This window comes from Corvus cornix, chromosome 5 (genome assembly GCF_000738735.6).
Source record: "Corvus cornix cornix isolate S_Up_H32 chromosome 5, ASM73873v5, whole genome shotgun sequence".
NCBI classification, from domain to species: domain Eukaryota; kingdom Metazoa; phylum Chordata; class Aves; order Passeriformes; family Corvidae; genus Corvus; species Corvus cornix.
Window position 1 is genome coordinate 32,143,692 of NC_046335.1, and position 25,359 is coordinate 32,169,050.

Below are 25,359 nucleotides of genomic sequence, written 5' to 3' on the forward strand. Positions count from 1 at the left end.
ATATTTCAGATGTAGATTCTAATTCATGAAACAGATCCATCCTTTTTTGCTTTGTAGCTGTGAGTCCTGTCAGTTCCTACTGCTAAAAGTAAACAGAGTAACTCAGAAAAGCTTTCTTGTTTTTTGTTAGTTTACTAGGAAAGAAGGTCTGTCTGGCTTCTGCCCTTTTATTCTCTGCATTGTCTATCTGTCAGAGTGAAATAACTTCATTTAGCTATCCCACATTTCAAATTAAATGTTGTGTCTGGTTGCTTGGCAAATATTAGGTCAATTATTTTCCATGGTGCAGTGCCTACTTGATATGTATCTGTCCATTATCCTAGAAAATCTTTCATTTTAATTTAGGAACGCTGTATCTAAAAACGTTACCCTCACTGCTCCCTTTCATTAAATCACTTATCCCCATGGATATTGAACAGCCTGCTTTCCTACATGATAGTTGTGGTTTGCTGGTGAACCAACAGTATGTATTGCTTTGTATCTCTCACTGAAGCTTTAGGAGATTTTGCAAATGAGCCATAAAAAAAACCCCATAACAGAAATATGGGACAAGATCACACTTACACACATGTGAAGCTAGACTTCAAGAGCTATCTTTCTGCCCTAGCAAATATCCCACCTATCTAATATAGGACACTCCTGCTGTTACCCAGCTGCTTGCAAGTTACGTTTAAAAATTACCCCTTTTTTATTGTCATAGAAGACTTGCATTTAAATCCCAGTAAAATGCCAATCTGTTGAGGATACAGGCTTCAGGTTTATTTACCTTCATAATAAGCCCATAGGTATTCTAAATAAACTTTCAGTTAAAAACACTGAACATGTATTTTTGTCTGATAAGCCATTTTTAGATAATTATAACTACATAGTTACTACGTAGTATGACTGTAATTTAACAACATTAGACCTTGTTCTAGTTACCTCTCTCTACTTGATGCTTTGAGCACACAAAACATCTAAATTTAAATGTTAGATTTTCTGGTGTTTCTCTGTTTTAAAGAGCTAGAGAAAAAGTAGACAAGAAATTTTTATTTAACATATCTGGATCTTTTTACACATAGATTGGTGAGTTAAAGCTTATTTTTAAGTCACATGTTAGTTCAAAACAAAGGGGGAAAAATGATATTATTGTCAAATTTAAATCTTGTGCAAGTCCTGCTAGTCTTTCTGGCTTGTTATTAAATAAGTAGGTAGGAGTTTGCATTTCTGCAGTGTCTTTCATCCCAGAGAAGTTTAAAAAAATGGATTAATACACACAACAAGCCCTTGAATTTAGCAGCTGCTACGGAGATCTTTGATAGCAGAATGTGAGTGCAGTTAAAATAGAAGGATTAACTCTTGCACCAAATAGAGCATCCCTTTACAAACTGAATGCACAAAGATCCTAAGTCATAAAGTATAATTAAAAATGCTGAAAGTCATAAGGTTAAAGGACTAAATTTGCTGAGTATCCTTTGATGTGACAGCCCAGGTTCTATATATTTAATCCTGGATTGTATCCAGTGTCAATGTGTGCTTATACGGAACAGTATATCTTATAACTGAGCTAAAACTCTTGGTGTCTAAAATACAAATCAACAATATATAATTTTGGGAAAAAAGGTAGTAAGACCAAGAAGGGATGTTTGACAAAAGAAAAAACTGGAACATAGAAACAAACAGATTTAGCAAAAGCAATGAAAATATCAGCATTTTCCTGAAGTGATCGTGCTGAAGGTCCAATGACCTCTCAAGCAGCTATTATGAACTTTGTGTGTGCATATGCATGGTCCAGACTCACCTAAATGCAGATCTGGAATGAAATTTTCCATTATGAATCTTGCCTGGTTTCCCCATATGTGAAAATAGGCAGATCCTAACTGTGTACAGTTCTGTCTAGGAGGCTCCTGGGACACTTTAGAGCATAAATAATACTTTTATCTGAAAACGATCCAAGTTCAGACAGCTGTGTGTAAAGGCTCCCAGCCTATTCTTAAGAGAGGAATAAAAGTAAGAGTAGTTTCTTGTGATTTATTAGTGATACTTTTAGTAAATTCCAGGTCACAGCAATAAGAGATGGTATATATTTTAGAAATTACGGGCTGGGGCACATAAATAAGAAAACTGTTCAGAATGAAACAGTAAACAACTTTATTACAGCTATGAATCTCACTCAGTGATAGTTGATCATTGGCCACAGAAGTTGTTTTTAAGAGACAGAGTGCTGGACACAAGATAGGAATGATCCTCGGCTATTTTCAAGAAATCCATGGCTGTTTGATTTCCATGTGAACAACTCATTAAAGATGAATTGCAAGACTGTAGCTTTTATGATACCTCAAGACTGAAAAATTCAGAGCCTTTGATGTTTACAGCACAGTTCTACTGGGACTAACAATGGCAGAAAATTGAAATTGTGGTATAGAATAAGACAAGGTATTATGCCTTAGCTTTACCGCAGTATAGCTTTACCTGTGACTCCTGCAGAGGATGCTGTCTATTTATTTTCTGCTGTTACACTTGCCCAACAGAGCAGAAACATGTAGCTTAGCACTGCAGGACAATCCAAAATGGTGCAAGTCTTCATTTTTTGAGCTTTGGGAATGAGTCCATATATTTTGATTTTCAAAGAAAAATTGTACCAATACATCTATAACAATAAGCACTTTAGCTGAAACTCTACTAGTCCCTTTACTTTACCTTCTAAATCTGGTAGGGGTGTTGCAGACATGTGGAAGGCCCATTTCCCACATTGCCTGGCTAGCACATCTGTAAAGTTCTCTGGAAATAGCACCTTTGAATGTATTTTAGTATTTCTTGTTCTCTCTGCAGAGGCTGCCAGCCAGTCTACAAATAATGCCAGCTGAGTATGCTACATTTTTGATAGTTTTTGCTTGTCCCCACAAACAAAAGTAATTGTGCATTTGTTTGTTTATATTTTGCTCTGTCAAGCTTGTAACAAGCCATACCATTGTAATGGAGTGAAGATATCACCTTCAGTTTTCACCTGCAAGAAGTTGCTGCCTTAGATAAATGAGGCTTTCTGTTCCTTCTGTTTTGACTTAGATGGTCTTCGGCTGGAAGGTTGCAATACAAGAGGAAACCACAGAACCCTTGTTTTCAGCTGAAAAGAAAACATTTCCATGAATAGATGAGACTCATACCCTCAACGTCACTGTTTTGGCAAAGAATGTTTTGAAAGAAATATGCAAGAAACTATGCTTATTCTTAAAGAAATTACAGGAAATGTATAACTTTATTATATTTCTTAAACACTGACATTTAAAAAACATAATCTTTTAAAAAAAGAGACTTTAGGAATATCTTGGACTGGAAGAGAACTTAACCATAGTTTGGAAGAAACAAAATCAAAGAGATTTGAACCTCTAAAGTAGAAAGACACGAAAGAAGGCAAAACTAAAAATAGCTCTGGCAGCAGCCCGTGTGTGGATTTTTTGGGACATAGGGCCTTCTGAACACACCTTTTGGAAGGCAGCTGAAGCTTCTGTCAATTTCCAACATTTGTCCTTTAGCTCAGAGATACTACAGACCAGTAAAGTATTTCCTTCAAGAGAGTTGCTGAGCCAAGTTGTCCTCTTTGTCTGGTGCTGAAAATGTTCTATCTAGTCTGTACTGCCTGGTTTGGTATTACATTTTTGACTTCTAAACTAAATTTTTCAGTCTGCAGTCTGATCACTTTAGCAGAGCTTATTTTGTGAAACTGGCATTTTTATGCTTCTTTTGGGCAGCAGAATTTTTCACTTCCTAGGCTCTGAACTGCCCTCAAAGCTTCCTTTAAGTGTTCCTGGAAGTGAAAGCATGAGGATCAATTTATGATTTTTTGACCAATATTAAATAATCAACTTTATAGAAAATATTTCAAGTAAGTGAGAATATTTCTCTCTGACAAACTATACGAAAAAGTATTTATATCTTTTTCCTAACCTTCGTATATTTGTCAGTTGGTCACATGGTCACCTAAGGACAGGGACTAGCCATTTGTGAATTCTTTTCTATGTCTGTGCACTTGTGTGCACACAAAAATGTGTATTTTTGTCTTTATATCTGTATAAGTAATAGAAACATATTTACCATCTCTCCTTATAGTAAATCTCAAAGTGCATTACAAAGTTTAGGTCCTCTCCTCTTCTGCTGAATCTGAAGCCTCACTTAGACTTTTAACAATGTCTATAGAAGTGGAATAAGACAGAGCAGTTAGTTGTGAGAGCACAAGATTAATTACACTTAGAACAGTCACGTAACATATTTTATATAGCACATGAATGCATGTGCACTTTGCATCTTGCTGCAGTGCAAAACATTGGCCTCATCTGTGAAGCAGACATGTCCTTGGAAGTTTTTGGAGATTCTTCTTTCATTTGGCACAACATTACTTATGATCTGTGGTTCATCTACATTTACTTCATAGATTCTGCTTTTTAGTTCCTTCAGAGATCATTCTTGATGCTTCTGTCAGATACTGAGATCAATTCTGTGCGTGCTGGGGAAGCAAGGTATTGGAACTGCAATCTGCTGTTGTACCTGAAAGGATAATTTTATTTCAACTGAAGAGCTTGTCAGTGCCAGTGAAGAACAGGTATGTGAAATAATATCACTTGCACCTATATCTACTCTTTAGTAGTTAGAATATAATTTAAACTGAAAGCAATGTCAAAATTATCAGAAGCTTTTCTCCATCAGAGAGAAATGAGAGACTCATTCCCTACAGATAGCTTTCTCAGTTTTGTTGGTTTTGTACAGGTGTGCATGAAAGAGGTATTCTTTAACCTTTTCCAAGTTGCATCTTGAAGCCTGATTTATAAATAGGGTAATTTTTCTCCATGTAAATTCACTTGTGCAAAGGCAGTGCATCCACAAAATCAGTGGAATTATCATTGCTAGAAATGCCTCTCTACTATGTCTACCTGAAACAGAGAAAAGTCAGTTCCAAATTTTACTTAAGATAAAGCTTAATGCTACCCGAGTTGCTTGTGTATATCTTCACTGAGTGCAAATAAGCTTTACTAGATAATTTTGGTCAAAATGCAAGAGAAATTCATTTATACTAGTTGTAACAGTTTTTTTGAAGTGACTGGCTGATAAGAATGAAGCTTTTTATTCTAACTAAAAGTATTAAAGAAATATTTTATATGTATAACATTTAAAAATTAAGATTCTTGACACTAGACAGTTTAGTTATGTCTACCAAGGTTCAGTCATACCAGGTAAATAGATTTATCTGTGTGCATCTGTGCAAACTCAAGTACACAAACAGTTCTCATAACACTCCTTTCTGATAAGCCATGCACCACTGTCTCAAGCCCATATCTTGACAACAATAGCTAGGCATTCAGCCTTTGTTCTTCCTTCAAGTTTATTGCATGCTTATTATTGGCCAGACCTGGCTCCCTAGGTGATTCTGTTCTTCCTAGGTGAGTGTCTAAGTAAAATTCTATCTTCGCTGTGACACTTGAGCTATGTAGTAAAAAACACTCACTGGGAACTTGTAACTTTTCCTAATGCATCCTTGGAAATTTAGCACTGTTGCAAAACTATCTGAGGAGCCGTGGTAATGGAAATGTTAACAGAAACCAGACAGCAGTGTTTAGAGAGCTATTATGAACTTTAGCTTCTGTTCACACAGTTCTCAGAAAAAACAAAACTTTCAGTTGCTGAAACTGCAGTCTGAAGGGGGTGAATATTTACCAGATTCTTTGTTGCCAGCCAAAGAATCCACATAAAGCATATTCCATCATATGTTTACATAGCAAATCACATCCACATACAAATGCTTTCATCAGTTGAACTCCACTGGAGACGCTCAGCTGAAAAGGCTTCTACTAAAGCATATTGGAGTCAGTGGAAATTTTCACATGGGCTGCAGCAGGCTTTCTTTCAGTCAAGGTTCTAACTCCACCTTTAGTAGTTCAGTTTAAGAAGTAACTCCTTAAGTCATAAGCTCACAGCACACTGATAAGTGCCAGACCCAGCCTCATGACATGATTATTCATTATTATGCTGCAGTAAAATAGTGGTGAATATTGCACATTTTCTGTAGATAAAATCTTACAAAATTTGCATTCCCTGTGTAATAAGCCTATGGATACCTAAACTACTTCATAGAGATGAAAATTCCTCTTTATATGCACTAATTCTCCTGCTTAGAAAGGATGGCTTGAGTTGGCTTCAAAGGACATACAGATTAGTAACCAGACAATTTCTTTTATAAAGATTTTTTTTCAAGTCTACTGTACAAGGGAAAACAACATAAATGGTTAGTGTTGGGTATGTCCTGCAGTTCAGCTCCTATGTCTCCTCTATAATTTTGTTGAGTCTGGTATGGTATGGCAATTTGAACAAGGAAATTGCTTCATCCCATAGTGAAAAGCAGCCTCTGTACTGTCCTGTGATGTGTATTTCTTGCATTTCTCTTTAGGGAACTTGAAAGTTCAGGGAGCTTTCCAGTTTGAGCCATGAATATTTTGCTACATGAATGTGACAAAACCCAAGTTTCAAATAGTGCGTGCACTATTACTAGGTGGGATTGCTGAGGACTGACATTGTAAGTCAACAAATAGTAGAAACATAGAATGGTTTGGGTTGGAAGAGACATTTAAAGATAATCCAGTTCCACCCCACTTTCCATGGCCAGGGATATTTTCCACTAGCCCATGCTGCTCAAAGCCCCATCCAACCTGGCCTTAAACACTTCCAGGGACAGGGCATCCACAGCTTCTCAGGGCAACCTGTTTGAATGTATGTAATACATATCCTTCTCTCTTATGACTGAATGGGTAAACACAGATTGCTTGAATATGAAGATCAGTGCATCTATGGCAGTTCAGACAAGGAAAAGTAAACAGAAAATGTTGAGAGCTGTTGGCTGACCCAGACAGCTAGTGGTGTTACTGGGCTACCATCTATTCACTGATCCTGTTATTCAGTCTTTCTCACTGTGTCTGGAAATTCACTTCTTCATGACCTGTCAGGCAATGCATAAAGATATATAAGCTCATATCCAATGGATCAGGGAGGACTGAGGAGGGCAAAGAAAAATGCTTTTCTTTTCTGAACTATTTGTGAGAATTTAAAAGATTTCTTTTATCTTTAAAGATTAGCAAAAATCCATTGTAGGAACTTCTAAGAATAAAAGATTCGATGTTTTTTTGCAGCTGGCTCAAATCAAACTATGTGTTTCATTTAAACAGCTTATATTTTGAATATATGAGTAATTAAAATTCAGACAAAGTATGACATAGTCACAGAGTGTTTCTGTATATAAAGTTGTAAATTCTTCTAGGTATAAAAGACAGACATAGAACATGACTTCAGAAAAACAGTCTGCTAACGGGCTTCTTGGAGCTGAACTTTGCTCACAGCATGCTCTAGGGAACATGATGACACACAGTGACCTTAGTCACAGAGAAACATAGAATACATTTTCTCAAAACAAGAAATAGTGGTAGCTCTGCTGTCAGTTTCTATAAATCTGGGAACAGAAGCTGTGAACCAACCTTCTGTCAAAACAATCTCCTAATAATCCACCAAGTGCATGTTTTTTGTTATTCTATTTTAAATATTCTCTTAACTTTTTATGAAAATGGGCACTGAACTTGTACTTTCTGTAGGCCTCCATTTTCTGTTCCATATAATTTTTCTTCAAAGCATGAACACTAAATTATAAAACTAAACTTTTACCTCACAGCATAGGTGAAATTAAGGGTAGAATTGCATGCAAAAGCTGGGATCAAACTCCCCTGAAACTGAAATCCTAAATTAAAACCAGATCAAGTTTTATGAGATGGCTTTCTTTTTCGTTAAATTTAGTTTGTTTGAATAGCTGCTGCTTTTTATTTCAGTATTTTAAGTCAGGTTGGGTGCTGGATTTAAAAACTCTTAGTCCACATCTGAGTTTTGTCACTGACCTACCACAGGGTGGAATGTCAGTTCAGATATTTCAATCAGGTTCAGAGTTGTCTTAAAAACCTCTAATTCATGTCTTTTGCACTCAGAGAGCAGTTTAGATAGAAGATCGCTTCCTAAAAAAGTTGTTGGGGAAACAAAACACATTGTATAACAGGATTAGGATCACTTTGAAAGTTTGAGCTGCTAGTGGTTACTTAAAAATAACCTTGTGGACTTGTTGAAAATTCCAGTTGTATTTTTAACAGTAGGTGTTGCTGTAGGAAAAGAGAACAAAGCACGCAAAGCAAACTGAATCCACAGGAACTGCACATTAGTGAAGAAAAAGGGCAGCCAGACTGCTATGCTTAGAACTACTTAAAAAAACTCTATTGGCATTTTTTGTGATTTAAAATTTGACATTATCACCTTTTCTCAGTCAGTTCTGATGAATTGCTTGTTAAAACCAGTTAGATAGTTGAGCATTTTGAGTATTTTGTCTGATTATAAAATTACCACTCAAAATTAAACCTTCCTCCTCTCACTGAAATTTATATTAATATTCTGTCTGCATGAAAACTGAATCGTAGACATATATACACTTCTAAATACCACTGGCTGGCTAGTATTTCAACCTGAAGATGTGGACAGATCAGAACAAAAGGTAGGAAATATATTAAGTAAATATGGTGCACAGCTTACTCTTGTGTCTAGATAGCAGATACTACTGGCAAAACTCAGAAAGTCACTGTAGGTACCCATTTGGCATGTTGGGTTAGCAAATAGATATGGCTGGGTGATGCTATCACTTTCCAATATGCTGATGTAAGTCAGTTGGGTTGCAGTGGCTCCAGACTCTGATCAGAGAGAACTCTGTGTGCACAGTGTACACACTTAAAAAGCCCTGTTTGCCCTGGTCTAAGGTACTTGAGGTACTGAAATTAACACTGCAGTGCCAGAGCAGCAGCAGACCATAGGAGAAAAATAAGCACATTTGTTAAATTTTTGATCTATGGATTTTGATAGAGGGTTTGCTAGGAGACTGTGTTGGGAGTGTGTTTGGCTTAACAAGGAGGGGAAAAGTCACAGCCATACTTATGCCAAGTGTTACCTGATGTGAGAGCATGCTCTGCTCCAGCCAGTGGGAAGACAGGCCTTCTTTTAACCTGGGCTTTTTATTTCAAGTTTTTCCCTCCCTCATTTATATTACAGTTCAGAACTTCAGAATAAAAAACTGTTGCCTTCTGATGTTCAGCAGGTTTGGGTGAAGGATATGTTTTGTAAAACAGGTTTGTGGAGGAGCACTGTGTGAGTGAGCACAAGCCGACAACTTGCTTAGAGCCCAGGGGCTAGGCTTTCCTTGTACATTGTGCTCAGCCTATATTGTAATTAGTATTCCAGCTATCTGCTTATGGGGAAGAAAAGAGGGATTCTTCACTTCTCACTCTGGGGTGGCATATAGAAGTCAAGATCTGAGATGTTATTTCTTACCAATAACATTGTGATACTATCAGCATTGAGAGCTCTTGGTTTGATGGCAAAAATAATTCACTGAAATAGGAAAGCTTTATAGAAAAAGCAATGACTGGAAGTGAACCAAGATGCCTTATAAGGATATAGTTGTAAACACCAGAGCCTCAACCTGCTCCCGGATCAGACTACTAGATCCAGCTGACTGCCAAACTGGAGCAATGACTCAGTAAAGTTAGAGATTCCAAGGATTTCATCAAGTTAATAAAAATCAAGGAATATAGCAGAAAGATGCCTTCTTTGATATATATCTAATTGGAGATTTAAGCAGTGATGTCTGCTGAGGTATAGTCAGAGATGAAGAAGTGTAAATTGCAGCATATTGAGAAGTCATTTGAAAGTCTCTTTTTATGGCATGAGAGATTTACTGTGCTGAGAAGTTACTGATGTTAGGTCATTTTGTACCAATACTGACAGAGGCAAAAGGGTTTGAGCTATGCTTTAAACTGTGCAAAGTTTATATATGTGATGTTCATGGTCCAAAATAAGTGAGTCAATGAATCCGTTCATTGTATGGGAATACTTTCTGGTCTCTCTAACCCATACTATTCAAATTCAGAGAAGTGAGAGGGTTTAATGGTTTAATTACTAGTTCCTTTCTTCATGGTTTTGGTGCTATTAAGGTATGAGCTATTGTCCTTGGAAGAAATTACAAAAAATATTTTTAAAAAAGTGTTATTTATTGGAAAGTTAAAGAGAGCCAAGTCCCCACCCAGGGAGCAAACTGTAACAGCACTGGCAGATTAACAATGAAAGATCTCATCAGTTAAATTTGTAATAATATTGATAGCTGAAAGGATCAACAAGTGTTGAATACCAACAAATATTTTGCCCAAAGGTGAAAGAGATGATGAGGGTTTGTGAATGGGATTGAATTGTTATCCTAACATTCCTTGGGTCTGTTCTTTCACGGATATCTTGGCATGGGCATGGTAGAGGGAATGAGATCTTTTCTCCTTTCTGTCTTTAGAGTATGCAGCCCTTACCTACCTCGTGCTCCTCACAGCACCACAGACTGCCACTTGTTCTGCACATGCAGCAGCATCCTTCTGTCGTGCACTCTGCTGAGGGGAGGAGCAGCTCTAACCGAGGTGCAGAGCAAAGCTGCCTCTTGCTTCTCAGAGTTTTTGTTCAGGCAACACTAGGAGACATGATGAAGTAGAAACATAGAAAAGAGTAGAAGCTAGCATCACAGGTCAATTGTTAGCATTATCACCTCAAAGATTTAATTTTGCATACCTTTAGATATTACTTCTGCATTATCTGAGGTTATACTCTACAACACCAGCAAACATAAAAAACATGTAGATAGAATAAGAGGGAATCTTTGAGTTAAAACATGTAAAAATTGATCCAAATGAAGGAATAGGATTTTGTTTTCTCTTTACTGAATACACACAGTCCTCATAAAATTCTAAATTTTGGCTAAGTGTAAAAGAATGGAGGTTAACATAAAGTCTGATGGAGCTGACTGATAATGACTGCAAGCCTATATTAAAGATTCTTGTTCCAGTTTTCTCCTGGTATATTTTAAGTTTTTCATACAGAAACCAATGTTTTGTACTTATTAACAGCTCTGTTACATGTCAGCCTTTGCTTGCAGCTTGGTTTTTTCAACAATGCAGTTGGCTCTATTGATAGGGTCAAACTTCGGGACATTCTCAAGCTCAGCTGAATCATTTATATCACATCTGCCTTGGAGTAAAATTAGGAATTACTACTAGATGCTTCAGTATGAGGTGCCTTCACCATCACTGGTTCTCCTAAGCCAGGTTCTTCTGCAATAAATTTGGAACACAGCCACAACATTTGATCACAGGCAATTTACCACAACAGTCATGGAATCCCTTGCTCCTAGCTCTTGATTTCTGGGCTTTGTGTATTTTTGGTTTGCTGTAGCTCTGGAAACAGACCATGCCTGGAAGGGAACATAAGACAGAAACAACTATCAGAAAGACTCAGTTTTGAATAATGTAGATAAATTAGAGTACATTCCCATGCTATGCTTGATTTTAGAAGCAGAATGTGGGCACCAGTGCTGTGGGTTGCAAGATATATCTGAAAAGATTGCTCAAGGTTTTACTGCAGTGTCTACTCTGATCTTTAGAGTAAATCCTGTAGTTAGTTTTCATGTAAAATCACACACAAGTATACACAAATCACATTTTGCTGACTGTCTTGAAAGATAGAACTCCCTCTGAGGAACAGAGAATTGGACTTGATGATCCTTTTACCCTTCCAACTTGAGATATTCTATGATTCTATGATTATAATCTTCTGGAGTCCAAAGGAGCTGTGTTTGAAAACAATTTTTTTTGGGAGTCCTTATTGCTGGTGCTGTCTACATGGTGTTAAAGAAAACCTTGTCCCTTTCCAAAACTAGCAGTGGAAGTCAAAATGGAAGTGAGAGATGAGGAAGAGTAAAAAGATGTGCCGAGATTGCCACAACAGACAAAAGGCAAAGCAGAGAATGTCTTTCTTTTTCCAAGACTGTATACTGTTGACTCACAAATTCTCAAATTCTTCAAGCAGTAGTAGAACATACAAAGAAGTAAAATTAATGAGAGATTGAAAGATTAGCTTTGCAACAATGCTCAGGCCCCATAATGAAAAGTACCATATAAGAACTTAAAGAGCCTAAACCTTTTCCCCTCACTGATAATACCAATTCATAAATTTAAAAGAACTGATTTTTGTTACTTACTTGACCCTCTTCTCAGTAAGAAAATTCACAAGTATTTAAACTTCTTCCATATAAGGAGTAGATTCCTTTGAAATTAAATGATATAAAAATATGAAAACAGTCTGAAGTTGAATCATACTTATTTTTTTTAATATAGGTTTATTCAGCAAATTGGCTACCAGTTGCGGGCAATGGTTTCCATACTACGATTTGTGGTGTATTCAAAACAGATGGAAGCATCTCAAAGCCTGCTTTGTCCAAAGCCAAGAACATTTTTCGGCAAGAAGTCTGAACTTGTTGCCACATAAACAAAATGAGTGATTTAACTTAGTGTCTACATATTTTGGATTGGCAAAAACTGCTGTAAAAAAGTAAAGCCAGAGAGCAGACTCTACAAAAATAGGAAAAGACAGAGCAAGAAAGAGAGATACACACACATATGCGTGCACCACACACAAACACACCCATTCTGGCAGCTGTTAGAGCCGAAGTGTTTGTGTTGTGAGATTCTAAACAAGTAACAGGGTGTTTTAGTCCATCTGGAAAATTTCTTACACTTTTTATTCCCTGAGTTTAGGCACCCGTCTAAATATTGAAGAAAGCATATTTTTATGCTTTCTATTGGATATCCCTAAAATAAAAATTAAGCCTTACATTTTCTTCGGGTTTGTTTATGATATAGATATTCAGTAAGATCCTGTCCAAGAAGCCAAATGTGTCTCAAAACTGTGAAATGTAGAAAGGTAAAGAGATTAGATAATAGCCTTGACAGCTGTATATGTGTATACTTGTGTGGAAGGGGTCAAAGATTTCATTTTTGGACTAAGACTCAGGCTGAGCTGTTTGGCCCTGACCAAGATGATTCTGTTGTAGAGACTATCATTGCATATTTCCAAATTTGCAGTTTCTGTAGACATTGAAGTTCTGTCCTGGAAGTGCTCATGGAAGTAAACAGAGTATGGGAGTAGACACAGAAAGCTGTGCATAAGTCTGCCTCTGTCCTTGATATCTTTTGGTTTTGCTGAGCTATATGGGTAAAACTCTCCAATTTTGTTCCTTTTTCTAGGGTAGTGTGTCTAGTTAAAGTGTACATCAGACTGTTTACTTAAATATTTTCTAACCTTGCTTAGTTGTTCCTCCAGTTGTTCCTACAGCAGAAGTGATGGCGGTGACATGAAATGACAAATTATTATGAAAAATGTAAGACATGGCATGGGATACAAACAGATGCATTTTGTGAGATTTCAAAGCCTATAGGTGAACAATGCAAGATTCAAGAACAGACGGGCCAGGAAAGAGAGTTCCAAGTCTCATTGACAAAATTGTAATAAATTTCTGATTAAAAAAATCTAGGACAGTTCAGGAGTGCTGTTGTTTGGTTGTACTATATTCTTAACGACAGAATTATTTTTTACTATATATCTCACAATTTGAGAACTATGGGGCACACAATGAAGTTGCTGGTACATTTGTGAACAAGCAAAAATGTTTTCTTCAGAGAATGAAGAAATAGATTAAGTAGCCTATAAATAATTTGGAAGCAGAACTATACTAGATCCAGAAAAAAGGAAAGACTTACTAATTTCTGATAGCAGATATTAAACTGCAAAAATTCTAGTCAGGTCAGCAAAGGTAGAGCCTAATTTGGGCGTCTTAGTCAGACATGAAACAGCATTTGTCTGCAGTGAGAACATGGTGGAGGATTATTTATAACTGGTTCAATCATGGTGAACTTGATTCAATAGCCAAGACTACCTATTAAAGAGAAAGCTCAATGCTTGGTTTTGTTAAGAAATAGGGCCATTAGTGGCACCATGAGTGGTAATTGAATTTATATTTTTGACAAGATTTTAGGGAATTTTGACAAATGGTATCCAGAACAGTGTCTGACAGGATCTGTCTGACCTCTGCAAGAGGCCTCTGTAAGAGACAGCAGCTACAGAGGCACTGTGAAAGAGGTCCAGGACTTCCTGCCACACATTAAGCTGGTGATGGACACATGCCGAAGCAGCATTTTGATTCTGTATTGCAGTCAGATGCAGTTGCACATCCCATTATCCACAGCCTTGGATTTCCTTCAGAATTAAATCTAGATGTGCAACAGAGAAAAGCTTCACTTTAGTATGGACAGGTACCTGATTTGGACAGATGGGGAAGTGATAAGCCGAGATGCATGGCAGAGTGCCATTGCTCTGCATTTTAGATAGCCTATGAGAGGCAGAAATTGGAAGAAATAAAGCAGTTATCTGGGCAATGAAATCTTCCAACTAAGAAAACCTCTGTCTGAGAAAAAACTGAATGGATCATGTATCTGGTACAACACCAATTATATATTTAAATATTTTTTGTCACAGTTATCAACACTTCTTTGCAGGACCATTTTTGATGGTTATACACAGCAAATTCTGAGCCTAGCTACCTTCATGGTTTTCTTCTATGAATGAGAGGCATTTTCTGAGTGGAATGAGGGTGTTGAGATGTAGTCATGACTGTCCCGCAAGTCTTTCACTATTTCATACTTGTTGGCCAAGTGGATCAGGAAAACACTGCAGAGGACAAATTCACACTGTAAGGTACAGTTTGAATCAGTGATTTTTTTTTACTTCATATGACTCCTTCTTTTATCTGCTAGCATTTTATTAGCAAAAAGAGGCCATTTCTTTTTTTTTTGTGTAGCTCTATTAAAGTCAGTGAGCTCAGAAATACAGATTTGTGTGACTGTGCACTTTTTGGAAATGTCCCAGATGATTAGAAAGCAACCCTTGAATGTCATGGAATGAAAAGAAGCTATCAAAATTCCTGGGATTTTCATTTGATTTGCCAAAAAACATTCATCAAACATGCATTTGTAGAAAGCATTGTGTCTTTCTCAGTAACATGTTTTCTTCTAGAATATAACATAATGAAACATATGCCAGTAGATTATCAAGCACAATGGCAATTTCCATGTGATTTAGTGACTGAGGAGGTGGTAACACTTCATGTCCATAACAAAAAGTTGAGGAAGCACCACAGGAGACCTAAACTCATATTAAAAAACTAATGTGCAGGGTTTTTTTACTTTAATTCTGGATCAGTCACAATAAAATATATAATGTATCTTTAAAAGGATGGTAATTTCATTTTATTGAGATCCATTATTTTATTAAATACATTAGCTCAAAACTTTAGTAAAATTTGCAGTTCATTTAATGGATATGAAGGTAATAAATTCTTCAGAATACACCAAACCTTTGAAGGATTACGCCAGCACTTTCTACAAAGAGCAGATGGGAAGGAATAGGGGTATATAACTCTTCTCCTCATCCTTCTATTTTTGATGTTCAAAATATACTTTTAAAGTAGCTGCATATGAAGCCTGCATATGAAGACTTGTGATTTTAAGCTGCATTCCATTTATATTAGGTGGTCTGTTTGTAGATTCCTGACATATCTAATTTTAAAAGTACTTTACTAATACTATATTTAAAATCAAAACGAAAAACAGGAGCCTTTTAAGGATTCTTTTACTTTGTGCTCCTTGTTGGATTTTTGTGGTTAGAGAACCACATTTTTGTTTCAAATCCAACAGCTCTGTTATGAGAGCAAAACCTAATGATGGGGGAAAATCTTGCCGAGAGATGATTCCTAGTGTATATCAAATGGAAGAACTATTGCTTATAGTGAAAAATGGCTTGACTGATGCTGGGCTTTAGCTTTATATGCTAAATAAAATTGAGAATTTGCAATCCAGAAGAAGCTAAGCTGTATTAACAGTAAGAATTTCAACACTGCATCATCAGAGAAGTACTTAATTTCAAAGGGTTTAACTCTGTGTAGGTGGTCTGTGCTCACAAATTTTTTGTTTAATTTGATGTAGATCTCAAAGATGTGTCAGAGATCCCTGAAGAGCAGTAAAGCTGGAGTCTAAGATTTCAGTCATAGTGAAAGGTGGAGACAGTCAGTCAAGCTGATCAGTTTGTGGTTTTCCTTACATTTGTGCCATTCCATCTCTGGGATTAAAAATATAGGCCCTTCATAATAGTAATGATTTTTAAAGTAACCACCTACTGGTCATTAAAAACTGTGATTCCCAACAAGAACTGGCCCAATGCTTCTCAGCCATGTAGAAAAACAGGAATTTTACTGTCTCAGGGGAAGGTCCTGCCACAGGAAGTGTGGGGACAGATGTCCAGGAAGTCTGTTACAGGGAAAGACCTTGGAGAGTAGGGATTGATGGTCCCACTGCCATGGGAAGGACGGTCAGACAGCTGCTCTTTGTGGGGACCACTCCACACCACAGAATGAGCTTATGCCAAACCCACACTGTTTTGGAAGCTGCCAGACTGGTTTTCCACACCTTAGGTGTGGGTAAAGGAAGCAACCAGGCCAATGTTACTGATAACAACCCCAAGTTTGCTGTCTTAGAAAACCTTCTGCTGTTCCTGAGCTTACAGTAAGTCTCTATTGATCTGATACAGTCAATTATCAAGCGGATGAAATCTGAATTATTTAATTGCTTCTCAGCTCTTCACTTTCTGATTACACAATACTTCCTGTAGGAAGCTTACTTTCCTATCAGATTCTCCTTGAACATACTTATGTGTCAGAACTTTACCTGCTCTCAGAAATGACTACATTTCTTAAGGCCAAAAATTATCAATGAGCAGATTACTCTCTGATAGATGACATATATTTTTATATTTGCTCCTGCAGATACAGGATTTCATCTGGATGGACTGAATTTTTACCGACATCAAAAATCCCCCTGTGAAAAATTGAAACATTATGGATGCCCACTGAATACATTATAATAACACACATTTTTACAAAGTTTACTTTTGCCTTTGTATTCTGTATGTATTATTTGAAGAGAATCTGTAGTTGATTACGCAGTTGACATCCAGGAATTTCTGCTTCTTATTTTAAACCTGAAATGCTGTCTGTCTCAGTGGTTTGGATAAGTAATTTTTAAATTTTTCTGCACCTTTTTCTGGTTTCATAATATGTCAATCACTCACAGGACTGTGGCTAGGATTTGCCAATGTCAGTAAAAGGTTTTAAAAACAAAGTCAAATATAAGGTCACAGAGTGTACCTGCTAGAGATTGGTTTTGTATTCAGTGAACAGGAACTCTTCAGAGACAGAAAGACCCTACCAGTTGAAATGGCAGCATTGTACTGTTGCCGACAATCTTAGGCAATGGAAAATTCTTGAAGAAGGATTTCTCCTCATCTTGTCTAAGCTTTATGTTGAGCACTTGGACCTCCAGGCCAGAAGGTACATGTTGCACAGGGAGAGGCCAGTTCTGAGAAGGGTTATAAGAAGACCTGCTAACACCAGACAGCCTGGAAGAGTAACTTTGTGTTAGAGAATGGAGTATTCTGGTTTGAACAGCCATAACTCTCTGTGTTGAAAACTAGGAGTAAGATATGAGATATACAGAACCCTTCTTTCTTCATGAATTCCTTCCTCCTGTGTGCTCATTTTTCAGATCACGTTTTCAGAACTGCAAATTGCTTGGAGAGAGAGAAGTCACAGAAGTCACAGAAGTCACAGAATATCCTGAGTTGGAAGGGACCCAGAGGGATCACTGAGTCCAACTCTTAAGCAAATAGTGCATATGCAGATCATATGCCCTACCCAGCTGACAAGTTTATTGTTCAAATGTACACTGAAATATGTGCTTCTCAAATGCTGATAAATATGTCCTTTCCTGAAAGTGTATCTACAGTACTTTATCAAACACATATTTAAAACACAGTGATTGCAAAATTTTACTTTTAATTAACTGAGATTTCCAGGTGAATAAAGAGAGCTCAGTTGAGTCTTAAAGATGTCCAGGTTCCATAACAGCAATAAGTGCCTACTGAAAAATACCATCTTGATTTTTTTTAATCTGGTCTAGGAGGTTAATTCTGAAAAAATTCCTGTTTTATTTTTAGACCTTTAGCATGAAAAAGCTAGATGACTTAACTGTGATATTTCAACTCAGCCCAAGCTTGAGAACTCTTGATTTTCTTTCCATCTCATATGTTGCCTCCACTAAAGAAATTATGAAAGGAAGTAGCATCAGATGATCTATACATATTCTTTGAATGCTAGTGGCTCTTACTGGCAATTGTAAGACAATATGTGGCAAGCACCAAATAACTTACGAAATAAAGCTTTCCAGCAGGTAAATTGAATCTATTTTATTGGGCAGAGAAGCATGCCATGCAAACTCACTATGAACTGCAGATTTTCATAACTAAGACACTTGTCTTTCCACATTTTAGAGGTAAGCCTGGCTGGCTATACTATCTGTTGGCCTTGGTGGTCCGTAGTATAATTTTGTAGACACAAAGTTTTCACGGTCTCTGAAAAAGGGTCCTTTTTGTTTACCAAGTTTCTAAACACCAGGGCTCAGAAGAGAACCCCGGAATGAAAGGGGGCACCCTATGTTCTAGGAGATATGATATCATTTGGAAGTCATTTGCTCAGGGCAGAAATAAGAGGGAGAAAACGTCTGTTGACTGTTGGGAGGCTTGCCAAGCAAAACAGGAGTTGCGGTTGATAGGACATGCTAACAAAACCAAGGAAAGTAATAATTGTGTATAGAAGCATACAAGATACATACTACACATAGTTTTCAAAAGATGACCTTCAAACTAACACAGCTGGAATTTTTCTGAAGGATGGTTATCTATCCTTACTTTGCATGAAGGAAGTAAATGGAAACAAAATCAGTTTTTCTAAAATATTTTATGCAGAAAAGAAAACTCACTTTGTCAGCTGTTTCTCAGCCTTCCAGATGGTTTGAAAGACATATTTGCACTGGAACTAAGGGAGAAAAACCTGTAAGACAGAAAAAAATGTACACTTGTATTTCAGATACTACATAATCATAGAGTAGTCAGATTTGGAAGGGACCTCTGAAGATGATCAAGTCCAATACCCCTGCTGAAGCAGGGTCACCTAGAGCAGGTGACACAGGAACGTGTCCAGGTGGGTTTTGTATTTCTCCTGACAGGGAAACTCCACAACCTCCCTGAGCAGCCTGTTTCAGTGCTCTGCCACCCTCAGTATGAAGAAGGCTAGTTTTAATATTTGGGTTGATCTTTTGGTCAAGGAAGGCTGGGTGACCCATTCCTTCCCCCTGTTCTTCCACTCTCTTATGGGCAATACACAGAAGATACATGTGGCTACAATTACTCTTAGCTGATAGTTAAATGGAATTAATTTAAAATAAAGACAGTGCCTAATGTCCAAAAGGTTAAAGAAAAAGGAATGTTGGTGAAACATATAGTGGAACAATATAGAACTTGTTTCTCAATTTTATTCTCTTTTTTTCCTTTTTTCCCTAGAATATTACTGAGAGTATTCTAATGATTCTTTTCTCTTAAAAAAATTCTCAGGTCACAGTATATTGAGGTGGGGAAAAATAATTAACATGAATTGTAAGTATTAAAATTAATTAAACAAATTGGATGAACTTCCCCTGTGCTGGGTAATATAACAATGGCACCTCATACCTAGGATATGGGTGGCTGCTCATCTCTTTAGTCATGTCTGTCTGGACATCTCATCAGTAGAAAACTCTTTCTTGCTTTATTTCAACATTCCACCTGTGGTCTCTGATGGTCTCCGGAAATGGTGAATGCTGGGTCTCCAAAAGTTGGGGTGAGTGTCCCATAACTTTCCATGGAATCCTAAAAAAAAGATAGTGAACAAAAGGAAATTAAATATCATTTCCCCTGAGCTTTGATACTGTTAAGATTTATTATTATTTATAAATCATCAAGATCTGAGAAGTACAGCTTTAGTTCCTTGACAGTATTGCTTAATTCCTGTATTTTCTAGAGCTCTCTAGTATTGGTAATGATGAAGTCTGTATATGAATAAAACTTCCTAACTAACTGGAAAGACTTGACAAGTTAAGTCTTCCTACTTTGACTTCAGAGGTCTTCTGAAGGTCTTCACTTCTTTATATAGAAGATATAAACATGCTTTTAATGGATCCACTGCTACTTAATGTCTTGTGAAAGCTGTGGCCAAATAGAAAGTTTAGGCAAAGTCCACATTTTCTAAAACCCCAGAGACTGTGATTATTTTAATTTCAGAATTACTCTTCCATCCTGGTAAGGGGGTATGTAGATCTCCTGCATATCAGGGTCCATGGAGTACCTAATTATATCCTCAGCTTTACTCAAGGCGATTGCCAAAAGCAGGTGTTATGAAAGAATATTGTCCAAAGAAATACATGGACAGGCTGGGAACTGCCTCAAAGAGGCTTTAAGTGTGAGATCAAAGGGACAATGTGGGGATTCAGGCCAGTAAGCATTACAGGGATGAAGGTGGATCTGATTTTCCCTCTTGCAAAAGAGAAGTGAGCATCCTGAAAACAAGGAGCCAAGAACAAATGAATCCCAGGTTGGACAGAGACCTAAGACTGATTATATGATTCTCTGTATTTTGAATAATGACTGTGAACTCTTTTTTACCCCTGAGAAAGGTGGGAACTTGAATCACCCCAAGTACTTTGAGCAGCCTCTCTTTTCCATTCAGTAGCAATTAGAAGGGTTTTTTCGTTGAGGAAAAACCTCATCACTTAAATTGCATGTCTCTTTAAACATATATGATTTTATATAACTGCTAAGTTTACTATTGTTATTTTCATTTCTTCAGGATGAAACTCTTACCAAATGGTTTGCTTGCAAAACTTGTCATTAAGCATAGCAGAATAAATAGCTATGGATAAGTGACCTTTGTGGTCTTTTGGGTTTGCAGATCCTCTAGAACTTTATTTCATAATTATTTGAACTGATGAAATATGCCAAGCCTTTCCCCCCCAATTTAATTTTCTTGCTCTGCCAGTGTATTTGTAACTGGGTGGAATCATGTGTTATTTAAATAATGATTCCTGTCTGAAAGTAATTTCTGCCCTGTTAGTGGAAGAACTGTTCACACAAAAACAAAACCTGTGGCAGCTTAGGATTTCTATTTGAAATCCTGAATGGAATAAAATGACTGGAAATAAGGCCTCAAAATATTGTGTGTTGTAATTCCTTATTCTGTTCTAAACATAGAACTCTGAGTTATTATAGGGTTCAAGTTGTGGCACAAATAGTTTTCTCCTTCCTTTTAATAATTGCCTGTGTTAAACAGACATGGTGACAACAAACTTTGATCCTTACAGTGGTATTCATAAATCTCCAAGCTGCATCCAGTCAAACAGTTTCAGGACTGGAGAAAATAATTTGGTGCTTGCTACATATATATCGATCTATTATAAGAATACAAAAATATGAATGCATTTTGTGCTGTTTCTTGTGAAGGACATTTGGAGTGCTGAACCCTGGAAGATTAACCTTGTGGTTGCCTTCTTATCAACAGTACATTAGAAAAGCACCAGTACTTTCTCAATAATGAGAACAGAATATATCAAATAGCATGCAATCCCTAGTGACAACATGCTTTATATAAATATTTGCAGTAAACTATTTCTTCATAATAGATCATATATTATATACATATATAAATATAAACATGTATATATCAGAATGCTGGAAAAACTCATGTTTATATAGACTTCTCTAATTTTCCCTGGGACTTTTTTTTCTTCCTTCCCATCCAGATTTAGAACTATCTCTGAAGTATTATCAAGGTAATAAAGGAAATGGCTAAAATTCCACTAAAGTAAGGTAAATATTGTTTTTAAACATTGGATTAGAGTAAATCTAATCCAGCCTGCACAGTTAGGGATTCCGCGCTCTCCACAGCACTACCTCAATTCCCAGAAAGAATGATTGTAAGCTGAAATATAATATTCTGCCAGGAAATCACTAGTTCCGAGTTATTAGATTCCAGCCCTGGTTGAGACTGAGGCAAGGAGACAGCACAGGAAGCACTCAGAGTTCTTTGTAAGTGTGGCTCAACATTTTTTAAATAGTGTACTTTCAAAAGTAATAGAGATGATGGACTGCAGCAACTGAACTGCAGGTGCAAAGAGACCCTCCTGTAAACTGTGATTATTTCTTCTTTTCCTATTGAAAGTGTGAGCACAAGTACTTAATTTTGTTCTCTAAAGTTTGAAATTGAATTATTTATATTTCTTGAAGTTTGAAGTAACCATATCTATTTTTGCATGAATCCCTGTGTGTGGGACACATAATGTTATATTCTCTTTGAGGAGAGCCCACAAAATTTCAATCTTCACTAAACAACTTCAGCCTAAATCAGAAACATGGAGCAAAAAGCCTCTAAGGTTACTGAAGGTGCTCTTTGATGCCATATTCTTGATGCTAAGGAGATTTACAATAAGAGAACCATATCATCTACATGCGTGAAGTAGATAATTCAAACCTGAAAGCAAGTAGTCTATAGTGTATCAGTTATGATTTATTTTCTTTTAAATCAAGGGAATACTGGTATTTTTCTTTTAATTAAGGAACATCTTTTAGAGAAAGCATCTGTTTAGTGAAGGCCAAGAAAAGCATTCTGTAATGTTTCTCTTTTTTCACATGGGACCTGCAGTTCAGGTATTTCCTGTTCTTACTTTTATTCAGTTGTGATTCCCAGAAGATGACATCTACCCCATTTATTTTTCAGCATAAATCCTTATTGATTATTCTTAGGACAATTGTGCCACTTACACTGGACTCTTCTCACAGATCAAATTCTGTACTGGTCAGGCTTAACTAGAATATGACATACTACTGAAAGGCTGTTTACATGGGATTATAATAATTTTGTTTCTGTCAAGTTAGAAGTGGGAAGCTATTGTAAAGCCCCATAACATATTACCTATTGTAGAAAACATTGCATTGCTAGTTTTAGTAGGGGTAAAGGACTGCAGCCACTATGAAGAAATAATCAAGTTCCTTTCTATACTATGACTACATAGGAAAGAAAAACAAGTCTTTTTTCTCCCTGTCTGTAACAGTCAAGTTATTGATGGAACCACAGTCTGTTGTTTAGGTAACTCCAGGTAATGCTGTCAGGGAACAAGTAGGCTCCTCTTAGTGCTCACTCCTTCTTTTTTTAATAACTATCCCTGAAACTGCTCTAATGATAATTACATTTACACAAATCAGAAGAATCTTAAATAGTATTTAGTCTGGCAAGCATCCTGCATTTCAGGCTTCCCAAGAGATTTGCTATCCTTGATGACAACCTCCAGGCAAGTCTGTGACACTGTTTAGCAGATTGGTATTTTAAAAAGGGTCATTCAGAGGTTTGGACTAAATTTGCAATTCAGTCCTTCTGGTAGACTGAAATGTAAGTAAAGATACTTGGAGTGTAAAGAACAAGTGTGTGATTTGACACAGTAAATTCAGGAGGAAAATATTTTCAAAACCAAATGAACCAGAACGACATGCTCATGTAATTTCCTTTCCTTTTTGTCATCAGTATTTAGTTCATGGGGTCCAAAGACATTTCACATCACAATAACCATCAATAGGGAAAATGGTAAAATAGTGACACAGATATAGTTGAAACGGAATGTATTTCTGACTAGTGTCTACATTTTTTCACTGGAATCTTCATCAGAAGTTTTAGATTTAGTAAAGGTAAACACTTTGCAGAAATTCTAATTTCTGTGAATGCTAATTTAAAAAAAAACCACTGGGAAAAAACAAATGTATAATTTTCTTGTTGATCTACTGAGCTTTTAATAAGAACAGCTGGATAAACTTTTTTCTCAAGTTAGTATTATGCTATTAGAGGTATGAGATGCATCTCCAACATAATCTTCATTAAATAATCGTGTTGTTTTCCTCAGTAATAAAATTCATGTTAAAATATTTGGGCTTGCCAGTCAAAGTAACAGAAAATAAAATAAGGAGCCTACAGAAAAACACAGGACTGTTTCATTTTTCTTGGATCTTGTGGAAGGATATTACTTTTAAAATTGCAGCTCTGCTACCTCATCTGTCAGGTTAATTTCACCAATGTTTTCCATTTCCTTCTGTTGAAAACCATTAAAATGATGGTGTTTAATATGAAGCCTCATTTTGGTACACTGTTTACTTAAGACAACTGATGCAATAAAAGAATTTTGTTCTCTTTTTCAAAAGTTCCAGGATTTTCACTACCCAGATATAGCCTTCCTAAAGTGTCCTCTTAGTTGATTTTGGTTAATGTCATAAATATTCTTTAGGTTCATAAATGTCATAGTCTCATAAATATTCTTGTTCTTAAAACTGGATTGAAGGTTGTAGGCTGCTTATTTTCATTCTATACTCATTTAGCACAGGATAATATCCACCTACTATCTCCACCTCACTGAACTGAACAGAGTTATAAACAAAAATGTACATATCATAAGCATTCTGCTTGTCTGGTCCCTTTATCAAGATTAAGAAAGCAAGAAAACATCAAAACAACAGACTGCCCGAACTCGAGTCCTGCCAGTTGCCCCGGATGACTTGCCGGACCAAGGGCAGAGAGAAAGCCAGCGTCTCTCTGGCAGTCAGGGACGTGCAGGAGCTGCACTGCCAGCCCGGGTTTGGTTTGGCCCGGTTAAGGCGAAATGTGGTATCTTGTATTCCCTTGGGCTGCTTTCTGGTGCGCAAGAAGCAGAAGACCTGACTGCTTGAATATTGTTACCACTTGAATTTCATGTTTTGAGGCTGGTGCACTCACCTGCAAGGTAAGAGAGCAGAGACAGCAGTGCCGCTGCCTGGCAGGGCCGCGCTCGCTGCCCGCGCCCGCTGCAGCTCCGGGGCTGAGCGGCCGCCCAGGCGGTACCGCCGAGCGGGCGGAAGGATGTCCGTGCGCATCGATGCGCCCATGCATTTTTTTTAGCACTTCTGTGGCATTCTCACCCCTTATTTACAACAGCTTTACCCTTTAATTTGAAGAGAAAAATATGTATTTTTTTCCGGTAGGTCCTGGTAGTCTTTGTTGGCCAACTCCCGACTCCCCCGAAGGCCCACCTCTTGGCTGGCCCGTGCCGTGCCTTCCCACCCGTGTGCCGGGTCTCGCTGCCCCCGGGCCCTGCGTGGAGCCGCAACTCCGGACCCGCCTCCGCGGGCACGGGCGGGGGGCGCTGCCGCGGCGGGACAGCAGAGGGCGCCCGCGCACCGCCCGCGGCGAGGCGTGAGGGGCCGCGCCGAGCGCCCGCGGCCCGCGGGAGTCCCGCAGCCCCCGCATCCTCGGAATCCCCGCTGCGCCCTCAGCCCCTGGAATCCCCGCTGCCCCACAGAGCTCGTCCCGGGTGCGGGAGCAGCGCCGGCCGAGGGTCCGTTCGGCCAGCGGGTTCCGCTTGCCCGGCGGCCTCAGTTTGCGTTGAGACATTCCGC

The 25,359-nt window shown here is 37.7% G+C and overlaps 1 long non-coding RNA gene across 1 annotated transcript; it reads right to left on the reverse strand.

Annotated features, from left to right (window-relative positions):
• Positions 1–25,046, reverse strand: LOC104684059. The gene is made up of 7 exons (XR_750909.4): positions 24,701–25,046; positions 19,588–19,764; positions 18,840–18,910; positions 11,240–11,329; positions 10,402–10,552; positions 4,072–4,167; positions 1–3,103 (listed from the first exon to the last, which is right to left on the reverse strand). It is a non-coding gene; the product is annotated as an uncharacterized LOC104684059 (long non-coding RNA).
• Between the last annotated feature and the right edge of the window lie 313 nt (positions 25,047–25,359).